Here is a 7,906-nt window from a genome sequence, read left to right as displayed (position 1 = left end):
GCGCCACTCCAGGGGGCTCCCCAGCCGGCCTGACGGGTAGCTGCTAGGGTAAAAGTTTCCGACATCCGTGCATGCGGCACGTGCACACACCTAACTGGAATAGATATGGGCAACACATCCCGAAGAACAACAGTTACAGAAAGGTAAGTAGCCATTTTTTGTGAATTGTGGCTGTCCTGGGTTTATACATGAAGCTGAGTTTCAATCTTAATCCCTAAGAGTCACCAGGGAGTGGCTTCATGAGAAGAGTGTCATTAGCTAGCTAAAAAGCCCATAGGCAACCACCTCCCCATGGCAACAGTGCACCAGAGCCTGGTGAAAGGAGCCACCTGGCCAGGATCCTTGGGAGAATGTGAATTCTCTTTTGTCAGTGAGCAAGTCCCCCCTGGAGGAAGATCCAGGAGAGCAGATGTTCTCAAACACAACAGTCTTTGCTCAATCCTTCCTTTCTTCCAGGAGCCAGGAGTTTCATTGAATTCTCTTCCTCCTAAACAACGAGGAGTCCAGTGACACCTAAAAGGCTAACAGATTTATTTGGGCATAAGCTTGTGTGGGTAAAAACCCACTTCTTCAGATGCATGGAGTGAAAATTACGGATAATTTTACAGGCATAAATATATATTGGCAAATGAAGAGAAGGGAGTTACCTTACAAGTGGAGAACCAGTGTTGAAGGCCAATTCAGTCAGGGTGGATGTGGTCCACTCCCAATAATTAATGAGGAGGTGTCAATACCAAGAGAGGGAAAATTGCTTTTGAAGTGAGCCAGCCACTCCCAGTCCCTATTCAAGACCAAATGAATGGTGTTAAGTTTGCAAATGAATTGTAGCTCTGCAGTTTCTCTTAGAAGTCTGTTTTTGAAGTTTTTTTGTTGAAGAATGGCTACTTTTAAATCTGTTATTGAATGTCTAGGGAGATTGAAGTGTTCTTCTGGTTTTTGTATGTTACCATTCCTGATGTCTGATTTGTGTCCATTTATCCTTTTACGTAGAGACTGTCCAGTTTGGCCAATGTACATGGCAGAGGGGCATTGCTGGCACATGATGGCATATATCACATTAGTAGATGTGCAGGTGAATGAACCTGATGGTGTGGCTAGTGTGGTTGGGTCCTATGATGGTGTCGCTAGAGTAGATATGGGGACAGAAAAGGCAACAGGGTTTGTTATGGGGATTGGTTCCTGGGTTAGTGTTTCTGTGGTGTGGTGTGTAGTTGCTGGTGAGTATTTGCTTCAGGTTGGGGGACTGTCTATAAGTGAGGATTGGCCTGCCTCCCAAGGTCTGTGAGAGTGAGGGATTGTTTTCCAGGATAGGTTGTAGATCATTGATGATGCGCTGGAGAGGTTTTAGCTGGGGGCTGTACATGATGGCCAGTGGTGTTCTGTTATTTTCCTTGTTGGGCCTGTCCTATAGTAGGTGACTTCTGGGTACCCGTCTCGCTCTGTCAATCTGTTTCCTCACTTCCCCAGTTGGGTACTGTAATTTTAAAAATGCTTGATAGAGATCTTGTAGGTGTTTGTCTCTGTCTGAGGGATTAGAGCAAATGCGGTTGTATCTTAGGGCGTGGCTGTAGACAATGGATCGTGTGATGTGTCCTGGATGGAAGCTGGAGGCATGTAGGTAAGTATAGCGGTCAGTAGGCTTCCGATATAGGGTGGTGTTTATATGACCATCACTTATTTGCACTATAGTGTCCAGGAAGTGGATCTCTTGTGTGGATTGGTCCAGGCTGAGGTTGATGGTGGGGTGCAAATTGTTGAAATCCAGGTGGAATTCTTCAAGGGCCTCCTTCCTATGGGTCCATATGATGAAGATGTCATCAATGTAGCGCAAGTAGAGGAGGGCCGCTAGGGGACAAGAGCTGAGGAAGCGTTGTTTTAAGTCAGCCATAAAAATGTTGGCATACTGTGGGGCCATGCAGGTACCCACAGCAATGCCGCTGACTTGAAGGTATACGTTGTCCCCAAATCTGAAATGGTTGTGGGTGAGGACAAAGTCACAAAGCTCAGCCACCAGGTGTGCCAGGGCTTCATCAGGGATAATGTTCCTGACAGCTTGTAGTCCATCCTCATGTGGAATATTGGTGTAAAGAGCTTCTACATCCTTGGTGGCCAGGATGGTGTTTTCAGGAAGATCACCAGTGCATTGTAGTTTCTTCAGGAAGTCGGTGGTGTCTCGAAGATAGTTAGGAGTGCTGGTAGCATAGGGTCTGAGGAGAAAGTCCAAATAGCCAGATAATCCTGCTGTAAGAGTGCCAATGCCTGAGATGATGGGGCATCCACGATTTCCAGGTTTATGGATCTTGGGTAGCAGATAGAATACCCCTGGTCGGGGCTCTAAGGATGTGTCTGTTTTGATTTGTTCCCATGCTGTCGCAGGGAGTTTCTTGAGCAGATGATGTAGTTTCTTTTGGTACTCCTCAGTGGGATCGGAGGATAGTGGCCTATAGAATGTGGTGTTGGAGAGTTGCCTGGCAGCCTCCTGTTCATAATCCGACCTGTTTATGATGACTACAGCACCTCCTTTGTCAGCCCCTTTGATTATAATGTCAGAGTTGTTTCTGAGGCTGTGGATGGTGTTGCGTTCTGTACAGCTGAGGTTATGGGGCAAGTGATGGTGTTTGTTCACTATTTCAGCCTGTGCATGTCTGCGGAAGCACTCTATGTAGAAGTCCAGTCTGTCATTTAGACCATCAGGAGGAGTCCATGCAGAATTCTTCTTCTTGTAGCATTGGTAGGAGGGTTCCTGTAGGTCAGTGCTCTGTTCACTGGTATGTTGAAAATATTCCTTGAGTCGGAGACAGCGAAAGTAGGCTTCCAGATCACCTCTTCCTCCGGGGTCTGCCAGAGGCCAGCTCTCAGGCCACTGGGATTTCCCCCTGCCCTGTGGACACATGGTTGCTCACAAGTATTGTGATATTTGGTGCTTTTCTTAAAGCCCCAGCTCCCGGAGTCATGTGATGTTGAGAATCTTCAGTTTTAATTAAAATAAAAAATGTCAGCCTCCTAACCCTCCTTCCTCCTGCACCTGCTTCCCAGCCTCCAGACCCCCTCCCCCTGCACCTGCTTCCGAGCTTCCTGACCCCTCTTCCCCCTGCACCTGCTTCCCAGCTTCCTGACCCCTCTAAAATGCATAGAAAAATGTGTCCTAGAGGAAAGCCCAGAGAAAAGTGATGAAGTCCTAGAGACCACTGTGGTTGTTAAGGATTCCATGGGCTCTGTAGCTGGAGGCAAACCCAATTCAAAGATGGAGAAGGGTGCAGTGTTTGCCAGTGAAAAGACTGTTCTGGCTGTTAGTTGTGAGCCACCAGCTGAATGGGGGACAGATTCCACTCTAGGGAGCCCAGGGGTGTGTGCCCTTGATGGGGGCCCAGAGAAGGAAGTTAAGAAATGTGGGGTACAGGAATATCTCCTCACTGATTACATGTGGAGGAGTTGCCCAGGAGAAATTTGCTAGATCTGCATCTGTGATCCGGGGCACCTCACCCATGGCTCAGGTTTTAAGAGGGTACTGTGTATCTGACCTCCCTGAGGGGAGTAGCCATACAGCTGAGCTCTGGAGAGAGGGGTGTCCGAGGGTACCCCAATCCAGGTCCCACTTTTGCAAAACGTTCCTGCTGTACTTGTGAAAACTAACTCTGTCCCTTTAAGGTGGTGGTGGTGGGGTTCTAAGCATGCTGGTGTAAATGAGCATGCTAATTAACCATCTGACAAGGGGAGGAGTCCGCCATTTCCTGGGCAGGTAAACCCCTCTCAACAGCTAAGTATCAAACACTGAGTGATGGGGGTGGACAAACCAAAGGAATTGGGGGGGGGGGGGATGAATGCTTCACATGGGCTTAACCCTGGAGAGGAAATGCAAATCCACAGGGAGTGGACCAGTAATATACACGATCCCCATACACCCTTTCCTTGCCAAAACTCCAAAGACATAATTAAAGTAAAAACCTGTACTGAGTGGATGAGGAATACAACATATGCTGAACAAACTGGTCTGTTTAGACAGAGGGTGTGGTATGATAATCATACTTGGAAGGGTCTCCCTGTCATGAATTTTCTGGTAATTTTATGTCTCTTACTATGCACTCTATGGGTTAAAAAGAATTTTTTTTTGTACTAATGGTAAATGCTTTAAAAATATGTAACCTGCATGGTTTTTGGAAGAAACTTTGGTACAGGCTAGAAGCGATAACAAGAAAGTCCTATAAGACTACTACTTCTCAGCTAGTACCTGTGAACAGGCTTAGATCTTGGCACAGCAGAGAGATCATAACCAATCTAGACTGCTGTGTGGAAGGGGAAACTGAGGCACATTGCCTCCTGGCATTGGTGGCTAAATGCCAAGACATCTACACTTTAAAAGATATTGACATCTGCATTATGTTAACAGTGCTACACACCAAAATGTTTTCAGGCAACCTGGGAACAGAAACCCAGAACTTTGCAAAAATGCCTATGGATAACATTACAGTGTTTGGTAACAGTGGGAGGTTGTATAACCAAAGCCAAAAAAAGATTTTAGACACACTGCCTCCGCATTGGTCTGTGATCAACCCTCTGGCAGTAAACTAAGGGGAGAGATGTGATGTTACACTCCATATTCTTCATAGAAATATGATTATGATATGAATATGGCATAACTAAGATATATGTTATGCAAGATGGCTCATGTAAGGTATCATTGGAAAGATAAGTTACTGAATGCGATTATCCAGTTTGTATGCATGTATCATTTCTGTATCTAAAGTTAGGAATATGGACTATGTAACAATTACAACTAGGTGTGTAACAGGCAACAGACAACAGGCCATCAGCCTTGATGGGCCATTAGGAAGAAACAACAAGACAGCGAAAATACTAATCTCTCTCCTTCCTGAGAGTTGTCTTGGGATGTTGCTGTGATATTACTAGGTCAGGTGATCCTGTCACTTGACACTAAACATTATCTTGGACTTCTAGTAATTTACCACTAACAGGAGGGGGAGGTCAAGTTTGGGAAACAAAAGATTCTTCCCACAGCTAGGGAGGAAGGCAAACAGCACTCTCCTCCATTGCCTATTCAAGAAGAAAGACTGCTGAAAGTACCTGAGGGGAAAGGCAGGGGTGAGTCCAGGCTGAGACAGAGGTCCAGGCTAGAAGAAGAGATAGCTGGAACTCTAAGCTACAGAAACTCTGCATCCTGCCTAATTCAACATTTACAGTGAGAAATTACATTTTGTAACCTGTTTCTTTAGTGAATCAAGCTTAGTTTGCATATTTTGTTTTATCTGCTTAGTAATCTGCTTTATGTTTGCTATCCCTTATAATCACTTAAAATCTGCCTTTTGTAGTTAATAAACAAACATAAAATGCCATCATGTGCCAGCCTTCTGATCCCCCTTCCACCTGCTTCCTGACCCCCTTCCCCCTCCACATGCTTCTGAGCCTCCTGCCCCCCCCCTTTCTCTGCACCTGCTTCCTAGCCATCTAACCCGCTTTCCCCCACACCTGCTTCCCAGCTTCCTGATCCCCCTCCCCCTGCACCTGCTTCCCAGTCTCCTCACCTCCGTTCCCTCTGCACCCACTTCTCAGCCTCCTGACAACCCATACCCCTGTACCTGCTTCCTAACCCCCTTCCCTCTGCACCTGCTTCCCATTTCCCACCTCCTGACCCCCCTGCACCTGCTTCCCAGCCTCCTGACCCCCTGTAATGAAGCGGCCTCTTGGTGGGATACAACTGAGAGTATCAATTCATGACAAATTGCTTAGAGTAGGGCAGTTATAGCCCAAGGCTGGGGTTTCTTTACTACTGAGGCAAACCAAACCAGCCAAACAGAGAGGAGTTCGGTTTTACCCCACTGCCTAACCAGAAGTCATACAAGCAATTCCCTCAGACACACCAGTTTCCCAGTATCACCACCAGGGCCACTCCTTATGGGGATGAATGGTTATGAAAACCAATACTTCAGTAAAAGGAAAAAGGTTCTCCTGATCCCAAAGGACCAAGCCCCAGACCCAGGTCAATATACCAGTCAGATCTTACCCAAAAATCACGCTGTTGCCAATCCTTTAGAATCTAAAATCTAAAGGTTTATTCATAAAAAGAAAGAAATATAGATGAGAGTTAAAATTGGTTAAATGAAATCAATTACATACAGTAATGGCAAAGTTCTTGGTTCAGGCTTGTAGCAGTGATGGAATAAACTGCAGGCTCAAATCAAGTCTCAGGATTACATCCACAGCTGGGATGGGTCATTCAGTCCTTTGTTCAGAGCTTCAGTTTGTAGCAAAGTTCCTCCAGAAATAAGAAGCAGGATTGAAGACAAAATGGAGAAGATGCAGCTGCCTTTTATAGTCTCTTGCCATGTGGTCTGTGCTTCCTTTGGTCCAAACACAAGCTGCCCAGCACATGGCTTGAAAGCCTTAGGCATGGCCCTGCATTCCTTGCTGAGTCATAAGGAGTATCTGCCTTCTCTCAATGGGTCAGTTGTATAGCTGATGGTCCTTAATGGGCCATCAAGCAAGCTAGGCAGTGCTGATGCCAAACTGTCTGGGGTGTCACCCAGAAGCATAGCACAAGTTTGAAATACAGACAGTATAGAGCCAATACTTACAACTTTAAATACAAAATGATACCTGCATGCAGATAACATAATCATAACGAGCAAATCATAACCTTGTCATAGACACCTTATTTGACCTTCTTTGTACAAGATTTAGTGCAACTATAGCAACTTGGTTGCAACAATGATCTATACAGTCACAGTTCATGTTAATAACATCACCCCCCCTTTCCTGTGCACCTGCTTCCTAGCCTCCTAACCCGCTTTCCACCGCACCTGCTTCCCAGCCTCCTGACCCTCCCCTTTCACCCTGTACCTGCTTCCTGGCCCCACTTCCCCCTACATCTACTTACCACCCTTCTGACCCCCCTTACCCCTGCACCTGTTTCCCAGCCTCCTGATTCCCCTTCCATTTGCACCTGCTTCCCAGCCTCCTCACCCCCTTCCCCCTGCACCTGCTTCCCAGCTTCCTGCCCCCCCTTCCCTCTACACCTACTTTCCTGCCTTCTGACCCCCCTTACCCCTGCACCTGTTTCCCAGCCTCCTGATTCCCCTTCGCCCTACACCTGTGTGACAAAGTGGGGATTTTCCCTTGTTATGTTGTATGTGAGTCTTACTGTGTTGCATGAATGCTGTGTGTGCCTCAGTTTCCCTGTGCCTTGCACCAATGTCTAGGTGGTGGGAATAAGGGTGTGTGACTTTTGTGGGGGTTGCTCCAACTGCCTGCACAGATGTTATGACTGCCCCTTCATAACCTGAGACCCAGGAGGGGCATGCGACCAGATGACTCTTGGCCCAGGAAATGAGACAAAGGCCGGCAGGGGAGCAAGGGACAGGGCAGGGGCCAAGCAGCTGGAAGTGAGTCAGTCTTGGCTGGCTTGGGGCACAGGGGGAGGACCAGAGCCCTGACTCTGGGCTCCCCTCACACCAAGATGGACTTGGCTGAAAGTCACAGATTTCTGTGCTAACAAGTTCTGTCCTATGCTGTGTTCCTGTCAACTAATAAACCTTCTGTTTTACCGGCTGGGTGAGAGGCACGTCTGACTGCGGAGTTGGTGTGCAGGGCCCTCTGGCTTCCCCAGGAGCCCTGCCCAGGCAGACTCATTGCAGGAAGCGCACGGTGTGGAAGGGGATGCTGAATGCTCCAAGGTCAGATCCAGGAAGGTCAAAGCTGTGTAAGCTTCTTGCGCTGGAGACAGTATGCTCAGAGACAGGAGGCATGATCCCCCAGAGTCCTGACTGGCTTTGTGTGGAGTAGTTTCCAGAGCATTGGCCTGGTGACTCCGTGACACTCCCCTCCCCCCTACACCTGCTTCCCAGCCTCCTGACCCCCTTCCCCCTGCACCTGCTTACCAACCTCCTGACCC

This window comes from Terrapene carolina, unplaced genomic scaffold (assembly GCF_002925995.2).
Source record: "Terrapene carolina triunguis isolate 2854851 unplaced genomic scaffold, T_m_triunguis-2.0 Scaffold210, whole genome shotgun sequence".
In the NCBI taxonomy this organism is placed as follows: domain Eukaryota; kingdom Metazoa; phylum Chordata; order Testudines; family Emydidae; genus Terrapene; species Terrapene triunguis.
The sequence above is the reverse complement of the archived record's forward strand: the minus strand, read 5'-3'. Positions refer to the sequence as shown.